Here is a 16,162-nt window from a genome sequence, read left to right on the forward strand (position 1 = left end):
ACTTTCTAAGAAGTATTTTAAAGCCCTGTTACTCAGAATGTGTTTCAGGGACAGCTGTAAGAATCAGCATCATCAGCCTTACCAGCAAGTCTGAAGTGCAAAATCTAAGACCCACCTGAGACCCAACCACAATAGAATCTGCATTTTAACATGATCCTCAGAGGATTCCTATGCATACTGAAGTCTGAGAAGCATGGTTTTAAAGTGCCTTATGCGTAAGACCTGTGATTACTAGAATCACAAGAAATCGTTTGCCCAGAACTTCAAGACATCCTCTGATATCCAGCACGTAATGAAATCACAATTACTCAATTACAGTTTTATGAATTTGGAACAAAAATTCTATCCAACTCTCTAGAAACTTCTTACAGCTGGCTAAATCCCTTTTCTTTACAGAACTTGTAATCTAACTACAAACTGGTATTTAAAACCATAGCCAGTTCTAGACACTAATCAGAGACAGTATTCACTCTATAATCAGGTGCCCAATGAGGACCAATATTGTGCAACGAGTCCAAAGTGGAAGGATGGGAGTCACATGGCTGGTATCTCTAACAGGGCAAGTCAGCCCAGGAAGCCAGAGGCAAGGGAGGAGACTACTGTCCACTTAGAAAGCACCTGACCCAGATCTGGACCATTGGGAGGGGTTCCTCAGCTGAGTCTTAAAAAGAAAATGAGCAAAGATCTCTCATGAAGCAGCCTCATGTACAGGTATAACAAGTATGGAGTTGGGTTAGAGCAGGTAATCAGACCGGCAATGAAAGAGTCATCTTACTTCAAAAAATACTGGATTGTGATTTTATAAGGTTTTGTTTTGTTTTTTAATTTTAAGCTCCTTTGAATATTCATATGCATGAGCTATACATGTGACAGCCCTTAGGAACATTTCTTTTCCCTTTCAACTCTCCTACCTGTAGACAAGGAGAATTGGCAAACATCAAAAGCAAGGAGCACCGACTCAGAAATCTGCTGCAGACTCCAAGGGGCCAGGGATAACAGAACTGTGTCTCCACATTTGGTATTTGATCACACAGAGTGTCAATGAAAGTGCAAGCAGCAGTACAGGGACCATAAAGAGAATTGCATTAAAGTTAATACAAAAGTCAGGAAAATGTCTTCAGCAAGGGACACTGGCTATTTGGCAGATGCCCGCTGGGGGCACTTGAAATTCTCAGTATGACCAAAGTGTGCACTCCTTCTCCTGTGCCTCTCTCTTCTACCTACATTTGAATAGTTCTTATCATGTCTCCTTCCCCCTCACTCTATTGATTTCTCTGACTCATTTTCCTTCTCCTTTACTACCTCCAGTGCCCACCTATCTCTAATTCAAATCTCTTTTTTCCCCTTTCAATCTGCCTCCATTTTCACACTTTCCATCTGTGAGAAGGAGAGAAAGGAGGAAAGGAAGGACAACCAAACACCTTCCTGCCTTTGTTCCTTGGTCTCCTTTCTCTTTTCTTCACTAACATCCCCATGTATTTAACCCCCTCTTCTATGTTCTCTTTCCCTTCCTAGAGTAGAATCTCCATTATCAGTTTATAGCCAGTCCTCCCAAACATACACCTGAGGGATAATAGGAAAATTGCTAGACTCCTGGACTGTTCTATTGTAATACCTGGAGTTCTCACATTCTCCTAACCTGATTCTAGGTCAACAGTTGAGAGGAAAAAAAAAACTTTCTAAAACACAGTAATCTAGCACTTTCTTAGCATTTCCTAAAATTTACAACAATTCTGGAGTACTTAGCAGCTGCATAGAAAGGATATAAAGATGTTAAATATACATCTTTGGGTAAAGGGTTTCATTCTATCCCTGGTTTTCCCTAAGTGCATTCCTTTCAACCCACCATGAAACCAATCCCTCTGTTAGCCCTGTCCCTCTTTGTACAGTTCCCCAAAATCCTCCTGGAATGACTGAAACATACTTCTTTACCAGATGAATAGCAAGGCAGGAGTTGAAAGAGGGTTTCCTGACAAAGACCCAGTGCAGCCCACAAAGTGCCTCATTTAACACCCTTATCAGGAAGCCTTACACGTTACAGCTTAATAAATATATGAAGATTATATAATATATAAAATGTCCGGTACAATTTCCCATGTGAAATGCCCTTATAGAGAATTCTATAGTATAGGCTGTGATATGGCAATCTCACATGCAGTCTTTGTATTGCAGAAAAGCAATTTGGTTTCCCTAAGGTACTTGTATTTAACTCTTTTATATTTAACCCAGGAACTATCAGCAAAACTCTGCAGACAAATATGATTTGCCCACCAAATTATACCAGTCCTTAGATAAGGTATATGTCCCTAGCATATGTGTTCCCAAAATATGTGATGAGTGAATGGGTTAATTAATCTATCAACAGAACAATCAATATGAGCCTTAAGACAAAAAAGAATTAAGTATTTGGAAGAAAACACTATATTACATACTGATGCACTTCAAAAATGTTCTCTAGGTTTTTGGCATTGCCATGTAATCATAAGGCCAACATACGGTCTTGGATGTAACTTGCCTCTGAGAGCTAGCACGGTTGGGCAGGGGCACTGAGCCATCAGATGTGACAACTATCACTGTGATAGCAAATGAGAAAATGGAAAAACTAAAAAACAGACAAAAGTTGTCAAAAAGTACAGAATCCTAGGATTAATGAGTCAAACCCCCTGTTCCCACAATTCTGTGTACACACCCTGTTATTACTGAAAGTTTCGTCACATCATTACATATCTTCAAAGGTTTCTGAGACATCCTGGAAAATGAGGAGCTAATAACAACCCACTAAGATTTCTTGGGCAAAGCACAAAGAAACTTCCCAAATTAGATCAGCGCCTGTAGCTCAGTGAGCAGGGCACCGGCCACATACACTGAGGCTGGCGGGTTCGAGCCCACCCAGGCCTGGCTAAACAATGACAACTACAACAAAAAAATGGCAAGGCGTTGTGGCGAGCGCCTGTTGTCCCATCTACTCGGGAGGCTGAGGTAAGAGAATCGCTTAAGCCCAAGAGTTGGAGGTTGCTGTGAGCTGGATGCCATGGCACTCTACCGAGGGCAACATAGTAAGACTCTACCTCAAAAAAAAGAAAAAGAAAAAGAAACTTCCCGAATGGATTCCCTCTATAGCTCAGGAAAGAGACTGGAATCCTACATTTGCGAAGGTGAAGAGAAGACATAACAAGTTGAGCTGTGTCTGGATAGAACCTCTCTACATTCACCTCTGAATCCAGGGACTAAGCTGGCAGGATCTCCGAATAGAGATGGCAAGTCACTCCACTTCATTCAACCAGGAGTTTAGGGGAAAAACCAGCAATGAAAATTTGTTATATTTTGCTCTGAATCTCTTAATAATTAAAAAAAAATATAACATAGCAGCAGCATTCCAGAAAATGGAATTCACTTTCTTTATGTTGAACAACTATGATGGGTTCTTTTTAAAAATTAACATCATTGTACTGAGATTGTTATCCTTCCAGAAAAGAACACTTTACAAAAATCTACCTAATTTATTATGGGTATCCCAAAGGTCACCCCTAAAGTCACCATACACAGGGAAAATAGAGTATTGTAGCTAAATGTACCTTTACAAAATGTTCCTTACAAAATTTTACAAAGATGTGGCCACCATGCAGACAGTATTTTGTAAATATTTTATAAAATTTTTTAAATAAATATTTTGTAAATAAAGGTATATTTAGCTATAATTTCCCATTTTTTATATGTATGGTGACTTGAGGGGCAACATCTAGGGCATCCTGTAGAGAGAGAACCTCCTGTACTAACTTTCAACTCTGTTTCCCCCCTGGACTGAAGGCAGTTTTAACAAATGCCCTGCACATACATCTAAAAAGGATTTGAGCCTTTGAAGAAAAAATGTTGACAGCTCTAGGACATATGTATTTTAATTTAAATATAACCAAGGGTAAAGTACCTAAAACCTAACAGTAGAAAAAAGAAACATAACTATTAATGAGATTCAGGACATGCTGCCCCCAAATATGGAGTCCTGGCAGTTGAGAAAACAGCAGAATCAGGATGCTCTCTCTCCCCTTCCCTGACCCTTCTCCCTGAAGCACATCATGAGACCCTACCATGAAAGGCACTCTCTCTATACACAGAGGAATGGTCCCAAAGAGATGCCAAGAAGAATCCAATTCAACCTTGGTAAATGTCCTCTATTACTATTAGATAATACTCCCTTGATCAAATCCTATTTCTCTATGACTATCCACTTTTTCACCACATAAGTTTAACCTTTTTATCAGATCTTTATTTTCTTATGAAGGCTTCCCTGTCGTATAAAGTTTATATTAAGTGCATGTGTATGCTTTTCCCGTATGAGTCTATCTTTTTTTTAAGAGGAGGCTCAGCCATAAACCTAGAATAAATGAAGAAAAGATACTCCCCCATTGCACACTATTGTAAAGCAATCCCCAGATAATACTTCTATTACTAGAGCTGCATACCATGAGACCTAGAATTGTTACCATTCAACAAAGGGTTCAAATAATGAAAAATCAGGGAAAAGGTTCTATGTTTTAACCTTGTCCCCCTTAAATTTCATTTTGAGGTTTCAAGCATAGTTTCCAAGCTATACAAAACCACAGCTCTGTGATTTCAGAGCTCTATCTAAACATCATATAAGCCATTCCCAGGAAGAAAAAAAATAGCTGTACTTGCCCTCTGCATTCACCACCCAAAGTTCCCCAGCTATGTTTTCTCACTGGGGCATGAACGGATGGCAAAGGGGGAGTGAGTCTGTTACTTCCCAAGGCCAGTTCTAAGTGCCTTGTCCCCTTGCAATTCATGGGCCTTTCATAATCAATCCCCTTCATCAGCTTCATCAGCACTTCAGCGTATTTCTATTTCTTCAACTCTCATCTCAATAAGCTTTAGTTTATGGAAAGTATAAAACAACCACAATCACCTGCTTGCTTCCATAACATGTGTTTGCATATGTGTACACACATTCATTTCTCATATGACCTCCAAATTAGAATTCAAGATCAAATTGTCAAACCCTGCTCATGAAACAAGATCTACAGAATGAAGACAGAATGATGGTGTCTTCCCTTAGCACCACCTCTGCCACAGAGAGATGCCATAGCCATGACTGGATCTACCAGTCCCTAGATCCAGCCAAGCCCTCCACTAATCAAAGCTCCTCCTGACAGAGGGACTGGATGAATGCCTCTGTAAGAGATACCCACATATTTCCATAGTTTACAAGGATAAAGCAATTACAGCTTCAATTGTTCATGAATAAAGCCTCTTTAACATTTTAATGAGAACATTAACTCAGCTTCACTTGGTTTGACTCCCTGAAAGTGTGCTAGCCTTAGAGAAAGTTTCTTTAAAAACTAGTAATGAGCCACAGGCACCACCTGTGGCTCAAAGGAGTAGGACACCAGCCCCATATGCCAGAGGTGGTGTGTTCAAACCAAGCCCTGGCAAGAAACAAAACAAACAAACAAAAAAAAAAAACTAGTAATGAAATTGCAGGCCTCGGCACAGTAACTGAGATAACGCCGGAAAGGCTATGTTAACCACTGTGATAAAAATGTGTCAAATGGTTTATGAAGTGAGTGTATGATGCCCCATAATCATATCATTGTATACAGTTATGATTTAATAAAAAAATTAAAAAAAAAAAAAAAAGAAATTGCAGGCCTCTCTGTGCCCCACAAGGCACAACTGAACCACAACACTGGCTGCACTCTCTCTCTCCTGAAGTAGCCTATATTTTTTGATAATACTATAGTTTGGTAAATGAAAGAAAGCATCTGAAAAAACACCTTTCTCTCTGCAGTATTTGTGCGCTTGTGTGTGCTCACTCATTTTATATCTGACTTGTCTCCTAATTCGCTTTTTATGTTACACACGGCTGTTGAGTACAATGTGTGACTCAATAAATGTTAAATCATACTTTTGCTATTTTCCCTTAATCATTTTTCTACTGCCACTGTTCTCTCTTGCAATGTGACTGATTCCCACCCAAGGCTACCAAACTGCCATTCGCCTGGAGCCCCATTAAACTCAGCAGACAACTAGCAGAGCTTCAAAAGCCAAAGGTGAACAAAAAATAATTCCCAGACTTGGTGACTTAGCATGAATTTCTGCCTCTTCCTCTGAATAAAACCTGGAACAGAGTGAATTAAAGAAGTTTATCACCTTAAAAACTAAGTGGAAGAGAAGCAGCTAAAGAGAATTAATATTTAAGTCACACATGCATTTAACTCTTCAAACATTTACTGAGCACCTACTATCCATCAGCGAGTGTTCTAGGGACTGGAGATACAGCCCAGAACAAGACAGGCGAGACCCCCCACTCTAAGTGAGCTTAAGTTCTAGTGAGAGAGATAGCAAATAGAAAAAGAAAACAACAGAGGGCAATTAAGTGCTATGAAGAAAAAAAAAAATAGGATAATGTGGCAATAAAGCCTAGTTAAACAGGGTGGAAATTTAAAGTAAAGTGGAGCGAAAAGCTACAGCAAAATTTTTAAGGTCATAAAAAGACATAGAGGAACTTTAAATGCATATTACTAGGTGAAAAAAGCCACTATGAAAATGTTACATACTGTACAATTCCAAATATGACATTCAGGAAAAGCCAAAATTATGAAGTCAATAAAGAGATCAGTGGCTGCCAGAGATTAGGAAGAGAGAGGGATGAAAAGGCAGGGCACGGAGGATTTTTAGGGCAGCGAAACCGGTCTGCATCACACAGTAATGGTGAATACATGTCATTGAACATTTCTCCAAACCTACAGGATGTACAACACCATAAGCAAACCCTAATGTGAACTATGACCTCTGGGTGATAATGATGTGTCATGTAGGTTCACCAATTCTAACAAATGTGCCACTCTGTTGAGTGATGTTGACAGTGGGGGAGGCTATGCATGTGGGGGTGGTAGAGATAGATGGGAACTCTCTATACTTTTTCCTAAATTTTGCTGTGAACCTAAAACTGCTCTAAAGATAAATTCTATTTAAAAAAAAAATACTTAAGAAAAAGTATAGAGAGTTGAAGAACTGAAGCTTCAAGGTTGGCTAGAGTGCAGTGAATAAGGTAACCAGTAGACTGGCATTGGGGTGGCCAGGTAGGTCACGGTTAGAAGTCTGAATTTCATTCCAACAGCCCCAAAAAGCCACTGAATAGTTTTAAGCAGGGCTTGTCATAAACGTGTTTTACATTTTTGAAAGGTGACTCTGGCTACTAGGTGGAAAATGGATTATAGAGAAGCAATCAACAGAAGCTGATTTCAGTCTGGTCACGGGTGACAGAAAAGCAGCAGAAATGGATGGATTTGAAATAGGTTTTGAAAGAGGAGATGACAGGATTGGTGATGGACACACTGGATATGGGGAAGGAAAAACAAGGATGATTTCTGAATGGGAAGAGATGCCATGTACTGAGATGGGGAAGACCCTAGCTATGAAGACCACACAGGTGCCATGTTACAGGCCTGTGGAAGTGGTGGGAGTATTCAAGTCCACTGGGAGAAGTCAAGTTCAGCTTGTTTGATGTCTGCCTCAGTGTGAACAGCAAATGTGTATATATACACATGTATACATATGTGCATCATGTATGTACATATAATCTTTACTGCCTTGTTTTTATAACTCAAAGCACATTTTAAATATTTCAGCAATCTTTTGAGGAACACAAAGGCAGTGTAGTGGTGGTGGTTTTTGTTGTTGCTATTAACTTTTCCCTCACCAGATGAAGTGATAGCTTACCAAAGGTCACACAGCAAGTTGTATCGGCAGAACTGATACTTTTCATGAGCGCCACCCACACATCACCATAAACCTCTGTGCATCATCCAGAACGTTCAGAGAACCCTGCGAGCACCACACTCCACATGAGAACACACGCTCAAGGATGAGAAGGTGCTACTGCCCTTCCTGTGTCATTTTCTTTGTGCCTGCCCCGTCACAAGCCTTATTTAAATGATCCATAAATGTGGCTGATAAAACCAAAATAATCAGGAACACCAAAGTAAACATCACAGAGAGCAAATCAAATACTAAAATGCAATGTGACATAGATTTTTAAACAGAGACTTACAAATGAAACACATGGCCCCTACTGCCCAAGCTATTTAGAAACCTTCCTAAGGTGCCACATAGATGGAGAGTCCTCATAAATGGAGCAAACTCTGGTGCCCAGGACTCACTGGGCACTGGTGTAACAGTACCTTTTTTGTACACCCTCATTTAGAATTCCTCTCTATGGTTTAACTTTCTCAAGTAACACCAAAAGCACTGAACAAATTTTAAGAAAAAGGAAAATGAGAATGCTAGAACCAGAGAGTTCACAGGTCTGATCTTTGTAACATCATCATTTAAAAGAGTAAATTACTTAGATGAAACCACCACTAAAATAATTCAGTATTATTGGGAGACCTGCCCCCAATGTAGAGATAAACATTGGGGGCAGGTCTGAAAGCCTGGACACACTGTTTTAACATTTACTACCTGTACAAATGTTAAAAACAGGCCTTCATTTTTCATCCTCCAGGCTCTTCCTCAGAAGCTGTGAGGACTCCCACCCCATATATGAAAGTCGGAAAGAAAAAGAGCAAGGGGGCAGCACCTATGGCTCAGTGAGTAGGGTGCTGGCCCCATATACCATAGGTGGCAGGTTCAAACCTGGCCCCAGCCAAAAACTGCTAAAATATTAAATTAAATTAAATTTAAAAAAAAAAAAAGAGCGAGGGGGTACCTGCCTCTGTGTTTGTCCCTGTGAGTCATACATTTTTATTCCTAGTAAATGTGGGTTGTTTGTTTTCTTGTTGATTTGCAGACTTCCGCTCTGCTGATTTTCTCTAATAACATTTTTCCAAAGGACCCCTATAGCCCACTGATAAACAAGAGGTAATTTTCCACCATCACAGTTACTGGTGTTCAAAGAAGGGAATTCAGGGGAAAGGACTTTAAGATACCCAGTCAGTTACACCCTGACCTCCAGTCTGCAGATTTAGAAAACCATTTATCTGAGATAAAACCACACAGGTCATGTACATTGCCATCTTAGGACTCCATAAAATGGAACTATTTTCGTTCATCACTAATTACCTTGCCAAATGCTTTCTCTCAGGTACATAGGTGATATGCTCTCAGCACTCACAAAATAGAGTTTATACTTGCCCTGTCATTAAAACACTCAGGTGGGTCAACCTTTGAAACTGCCCATACGTTCTCCTGTCAACACCCTCCATCCAGGCCTCATCTCCCTGGCCATTCTTTCTACTCAATAGAACCCTTGTTACAGCTTAGACACATCATTTTCCTAAATCTATCTTGTCATATCATTAAAACATTCTTTCCATTCCGGTAGTAGGTGATTGAGATTTGTAAAGAGAATACAGAAAAGAGTGAAGGAAAACTGGGACTAATTCAGAGGGGTCTAGGAATCCTAACTGCTGGGAAGAGCCTGAGTCAGTGATCAGGACGGCAGACTGAGGCAGGGAGGTGAGGAGAGCAGATGGAAGTCAGAGTGAAGTATGAGTGACAGAGCGGCTCAAAGAAAGCAATGGATTAGAAACCAGGGAAGATTCGAAATGGGGAACCTCTGTCTGGCGCCACTCTGAGACATCTTAGAGGTAACTCCAGAGGCTGGAAGCAGAAGGCTGACTACCAGATGCCTGGTACCTAAACTGCAAAAAACTGAGCAATCAGAAATAGGCAAAAACTGACACTCTTCCCCCTTCATATGCAAACCTTCTCTCTCTAAAGCTAGACTTCTCTTCTCTTCCTGCACAGCTTGAGCCCAAAGTTAAAAGCCCTTATCCTCATTTGATACCTGATACCATGAGGTGCTAATGGCAATAGTGATGATCCTATAAAGATCTTTCCACAATCTCACACTGTTAAGTCTCTTTGCAAAGCATTTTTATGTCTATGGTGTCCTTTAATTCTCATGGCAATGTGATACAAGCACTATTAAATAAAGAAATCCAGGCTCAAAGAGATTTAGAATTTTGCAAAATGCTATACAAGTGAAAGCATTTGCATTCAAACACAGACCTACAGACCTGAGATCCTATTACCCTATTTCATTTTTTGTTGCTATTTTTTAGTTTTACTTTATTTTTAGTTGACAACAATTGCATGTATTTATGTTAACCTACTTCTTGCTCTCTAACTCTGCTACTGTATATTTCACTAATCTAGACTGCCCTAACTCAGAATTAGTGAAGTAAATAAAACATCACCATCCATATCTCATTTACTTGGAAATCTGGGAGGTGTTACAACAAATGTGCAGGCAATATGCCCAGGAGGCTGAATGGGGAAGCCACCACCCTGAAAGTGGGAAGAAGAGGAAAGCTTCGGTTCTTTTAGTCATCAGAGCCAACATCACAATTTAACAATAATATCCGATTTTTCAAATGGATTTGCTAAGTACAAATAAATCATTTATTATAATTTTGAATTTGTGTCTAACCAATTTTTTTAATTCAAAAAACATTTCCCCCAAATACAAAAGGTATGCTCTTAAAGGTACTGAGTTTACAGACCAAAATAATTTTTAAAAAACACATTCTTTGAATTTAATCATGTATGTATTAGTATGTATTATATTATCGTGTAGTTGAGATTTCCTATTGATTCAGATCTACCTCTCCTTACAGAGTCTAGCACAATGGTGGTTCTGTAACATTTGTCAGATGGATGGACAGATAGATGAATGAATGCATGTGTCTGTCAAGTTACACTCCACATTGGCTAGAGAGCTAAGTGCCACTGAATCCTGTAGATACTGGTTCAAATCCAGTTGTTTGTCCCTATGTTGTCTTGGGAAAATTATCTCACCACTTGATTCCAGATTCCTTATCAACAAAATGGTGATAACATTGAGTACTACACAGAACTGGTATAAGGATTAAACGAAGTCACAGTCTTGGCACACTGCCCAGGTTGAAGTCAAGTAGCGTATTTATTCCCTCCTCTCTCTCTGTCCCACACTTGGCATAGCACCTTAAAGAACACCAACCTTAATAATGGCTTCAGTAAATAAAACCCAGTTGTAAAGTTAACAGGTAGACATCAAGTTTATTTACAATGACTCAACTTCTCTACCAACATCAAACTTATCTATTCATGTTATAGAGATAGATTGTTTGCATAGCAGGTGTTCAATAAATTTTGATGACTTCAGAAAAAAAGTCCTAGACAACTGAAGCTCACTTTTTTAGTCACTAATACTTTTTATATTTGAAAGCTTTTGAAAATATCTCACACACTGCACCATTATGCTAAAGCAGCAGGTGAAGGAACTTTAACCTTTTCTTAACTCATTGTTATTAACATGAATTTAGACTAAGCACTGGAATGAAAAATAATGTCTTATGATTTTAAGTCAATAGATTTGTTCACAGTAAATGTTCACACATTTCTACACTGTGATTTCCTCTTTCATTTCTTCCTGTAGTCAGCAGCTTCATTATCTGGAAGGCATGAGACATTAGGGAATGAAAAGGATCAGGCCCCCACCATCTTCAAGGAATTTACCATGAACAATTCTCAGCCATTTTTCATCTTCATGATATACATATTTGGTAAGAGCTTCAAGGGGCCCCCCAACCCTCATGCCCTAAATATAATACATACTCAGCAAATATTTGCAAAGTGAATGAGCAAATAGGATGCAACTTTTGTAATTACTGTTTTCTACTTGGAGATATTTTTCTAACCTATAGCTAGGTCCCTTACTTGTATGGGGCTGTATTTCTTCATCTGCAAAATAAGGCAACTAGGTTAAATTATACCTAAAAGCCTTTCAGCACTAATCTATGATCCAAAACTTCTAAGCTCCAAATGATGTAACTGCTGAAAATATGACCACCAGATAAGCAAGGTATTAGAGGGCATAATGAACAAACAATGCATCCTTTGCCCTCTAACATACACAACCTATCAAGAAGGTATAATCTTCATACCACAGCAACACATATAAAAAGAATTAGCTCTCTCATTTCTTTCTATCACCCCCACTACCCTATATAACAATGGAGATACTGACCTTGGAGTATAAACATATTGATCCTTTTTTGTGTGTGCTTCAAATGTTCATAACAAGCATACTGTCTCAAAGAAGTCAGCTGCAATCAGGCAAATAAAACCTTAAAAGAAAATTTCTTCTAATGCTTAAATCCAGTGCTTTCACTAACCCAGTGCTCCTAGCTATTTCTTCCAACACCACTTAATCCATATATTAATTTATCAGCACATTTATTTAATACACCAATTTCACCCTTTACACAGAAATGTAACACAAGTTCTTTAACCTAGAGTTTAACTTTATGTATCAAAACTCAAACTTTTAAATTAGGAGTGTTTGGCACACCTTTCTTGTGGGGGACATAACCATAAGAGGGACTCTACCTAACAAAATCAAATATTTTGACCTAGTTGTTTATACCTGCACATTAATCTGAAATAAATTTACTGAAAAAAAAACTTTTAAATTAAAAGAATACATCAATTTTACCCAGAAAAGAAGTAGATGCTTTAAAATAACCAGTCAAATATTTGTCAATAAGTTTTGGAGGGCATTCTGGAGGCCTAAGGCAAGGGAAACCACAGAGAACTGTCTCTTCCAGGTAGCACGATGATCCTTTAATTCAATTTTATAAGAATTTAAAGTATTCTTTCTTCCAGCATTATAACAATTCTATAGGGAATAGAAAATCATCTCTATCTTGGAAAAGATGCAGCAAGACCAAGTGCATAAGAGTAAGTAACACTGGAAAATGATATCTTGGGATTAAATTTCAACTTCGCCTTAGCTAGCTGTAAAACCTGGGCAAGTTATTTAACCTTTCTGATGCAGTGTCCTCATCTGCATGTTGTGATGACAACAGTACCCACAAGCTAAAATATTTTATTTATTTTATTTTTTTATTTAGTAAAACTGAAGCTATAACAGATCATACCAAATGAAAGGATAGAAACAGTCTTGAAAATTATTTTTCAAAGTTCCATTATTATTCTTACATCTTCCTGACAAACCCTAACCACATCTACTCCCCAGAACGATATAAAGAGGGTAGTAAGTGAATGTGTGGAGAAAGAGGAAAAGAAACATGAGAAAGAGGAGAGAGAAGCAGGAGCACACAGGAAGAGCATTTCTGTGTTAGCTAAAGCCATCAGAAAGGTAGGGGGTACACTAAAAATGGAGAGAGAAGAGAACCCTGGCTACAGCCCTGCTGCTTTTTCTCTTTCCCCAGAAAATCCTCCCTCATCATTGAGCTACCACACTTGTATTTCCTAACCATTTCTGTGGTTTCCTTTTCACCCTTTATACCCTAGTTGTAAACACTATAAAATCTAGAAAGGATCTTAGAAGTCACCTAACCAATCCTTTTATTTTATATTTGAGAAAAACTAAGAATCAGCGAGACAAAGACAGACATATTATTGACTTTATTGCCTACTAAACTTGAAATGAGGTTTTTCTATGCTTGGGCAGGTCCTGTGCCTAACCAAGAACAGGAAAACCAAAGTACAATTACATGATATTCCCAGATCTTCCCACTTGGGCCATAACATACAAATACACACACACACACGCAATATCAAGAGGCACTTAAAACAAAAGTTTGAACCCATTCTTCTGGCCTGTGTTTAGGAAGGGAAGATAACATTTATAAGATAAGGCTCTCTGAACATAGAGACTTCAAATCATCTATGTTCCAAAGGAGGAACACGTTTCTTGCCATTGCTCCATGTACTATTTCTAATCAATGGCAAAAGGCTGCCTAGCCACCATCCTTAATATGCTCTTATACCTGGTTTCAGCATGGCCTCAATGCTTTGTTCTATGGCCTCAGAAACACTCAGCGTTCCTTACTCCCAACCTTTAACTGTCCAACAAGGGAAAAGTGAGACTCTGAAACCACAGCTTTTTAGTAATATATTTCAAATAGTCCCTATAAATATGCTTTTCTAATATTGTTAATCTCAGATCCTTAAGTATAAGGATTCAGCTAAAACAAATATTTTAAAACAAAAAGTCTCTGGTTTGCCTTCAGTCTCCCTCGTTCCCTTTTACCAGGGTGGCATCTTCTTTTACACTTGCTTCACTATGTGGGACTTCATAAAAGGTACAGACTCACTGTGATTAGGGCAAAGGTCTGACAGTCATCTCACAGTTGTTTAGGTTACAGAAACATCTAAATCTGGGCAGCTAAAAATAGCTCCATTATCTAAATAGGAGTTAACTTTTAGTGAATTAGATGGTCAGAAAGCCAGTGAACTGTGCTTGGTAAGTATTATTTACCCAGGTCTATACTACCACTCTATGTTTTGTTTTCCTCTTTCTCTTTACTTTCTTTCACTTTAGATATAGGCTGGCCCAAGGGTAGGGACAATTGCAGTTACCATTTTTTATTCATAAGACATTTAATAATATAAAAAGCAGAAATCAACATCATAAAAACACTCGTGAAAATCAAAATTCAAAACTCAGGAAAACAGAGCCATCTGAAAGTTTTTAAGGAAGGGGGAAAAATGTTGCTGCATCCTTCCCACCCTGCATGCCAGCTACCAGTGGCAGTTCAGTCTCTCCAGATGCCTCTCAAAAAAGAAATGTCACAAATATAACAGAAGTTGAGATCCTGGGGGAACCAATTAGATTTAAGCTGCTTTCAAAATTCTGTAAAAGAAGAAAAAGGCATTAGAAAAAATTTAGCACTTAAAACGACATTTTATGTGTTCTGCGTAGGGTCTGTGGAATACTACTGAGGTAATGGCTGGTTGTCACACTTATAACATAAACCTTGGGTTTTTAATATAACGGAATAAAATCATTAGTAAAAGAAACAGTTTCAAAGCAAGAATGTGGTGTATTAATTCTAAGGTACCCTACCCTTCATCTTTGAAATTGTCAGCCAAAACATAATAAATTAGGTCAACAGCAGACACTCTGCTAAGAAACTCCCCTCCTATGACTACTATTTTGAGGTTCCTGCTACTGTCTAGCCAATCTTTGGCAGGGGTGCTGCAAGACAAGAATTTGCAGCCCTCCGAAACCCCCACAGAACTTCCTCAATGGCCTTTTGATAACCAGGGGCAGGAGAGGCCAGAGCTCCTGAGAGACTGGAGTGTCTCTGCGATTACAGACACAGTTCTGGGTTACAGCTGGTGGTGGGAACCCCTGACTGCTAGATATCTCCAGAAATTTCCATGCTAATGTGATGGCTCTGTGTGCACCTAGTACACATAACGTTTCCTAATCAGACGCAAAGCACATGTGTCAAAGACAACAGAACCAGGCAAAGGACAGGGAGATTTAAAGTTTCACCAACTTCAGTTGGTCTTCTGGGATGGCTTCTCTTTAATCCAAGATGCCACTACCACAGATCTGTCTCCAAAGATGAGTGGAGGTAACCAGACTCTCCCCCTCAAATCCTCACTCACTCTTTCACCTTCTCTTCAATATGGCATCAAAATAATCAATTCCAAGAAGCCAACAGAGAGGTGAAAGGAAACATGCCCTCGTGAAAACCATTCCAGGGCTACTGGGCAAGGAAGGACAAGCTTTCCTTCTACCAGTAGTTCAAGGTGTTGGCTCCATCATTTTAACTTTCTCTTCCTGTTAGAAAGAGTGGTTATGTCAATGCCTCTAGCAGGAATTCAAGCATACAAGTATGTGCAGTAGAACCTCCATAGTTGACCATCTCCTTAAGTTGGACTAATTTTCCTAGGCCGGACATGAACCACATGTATGTATCAATACAGGTCTATTTCCTTATGTTGACCACCTCCGTATGTTGACCAGGTGCTTACTGTCCCTCGGTGGTCAACTTACAGAGATTCTACTGTACTAGATTTGCTCCATGTCAGTACCTAAACTGTATGCTGCAAAGGACACTAGGGGAAGAAGAACTCACATTCTGCCTCCACAGAGATCACCTTCTAAGAGCTAAAAAAGGTATATTTGTGCAGGAAGCAACCTCATCTGCTAAGACCAGATTATTTTGGAGGCCTACCTTAAATGTAACCTACTCCATGCAGTTGTCCTAAGCAGAAGTGACAACTCCCTCACTTGAGCACCTATGTCCTTTTCTATCTTCTATTTTAGCCATTTCTGTAAGTGTCTTATGTCCTTTTAAACTCCTCAAGCAATGATAATTTAATGAGTGGTAAGAGCAAT

General features: G+C 39.1%; 1 protein-coding gene across 4 annotated transcripts in view; it reads right to left on the bottom strand.

The window, feature by feature from the left end:
* ENOX1 (ecto-NOX disulfide-thiol exchanger 1) overlaps positions 1–16,162 on the bottom strand; it is a 730,917-nt gene that overhangs the window by 564,729 nt on the left and 150,026 nt on the right. The window lies entirely within an intron of this gene.

Source organism: Nycticebus coucang, chromosome 15 (genome assembly GCF_027406575.1).
Source record: "Nycticebus coucang isolate mNycCou1 chromosome 15, mNycCou1.pri, whole genome shotgun sequence".
NCBI lineage: Eukaryota > Metazoa > Chordata > Mammalia > Primates > Lorisidae > Nycticebus > Nycticebus coucang.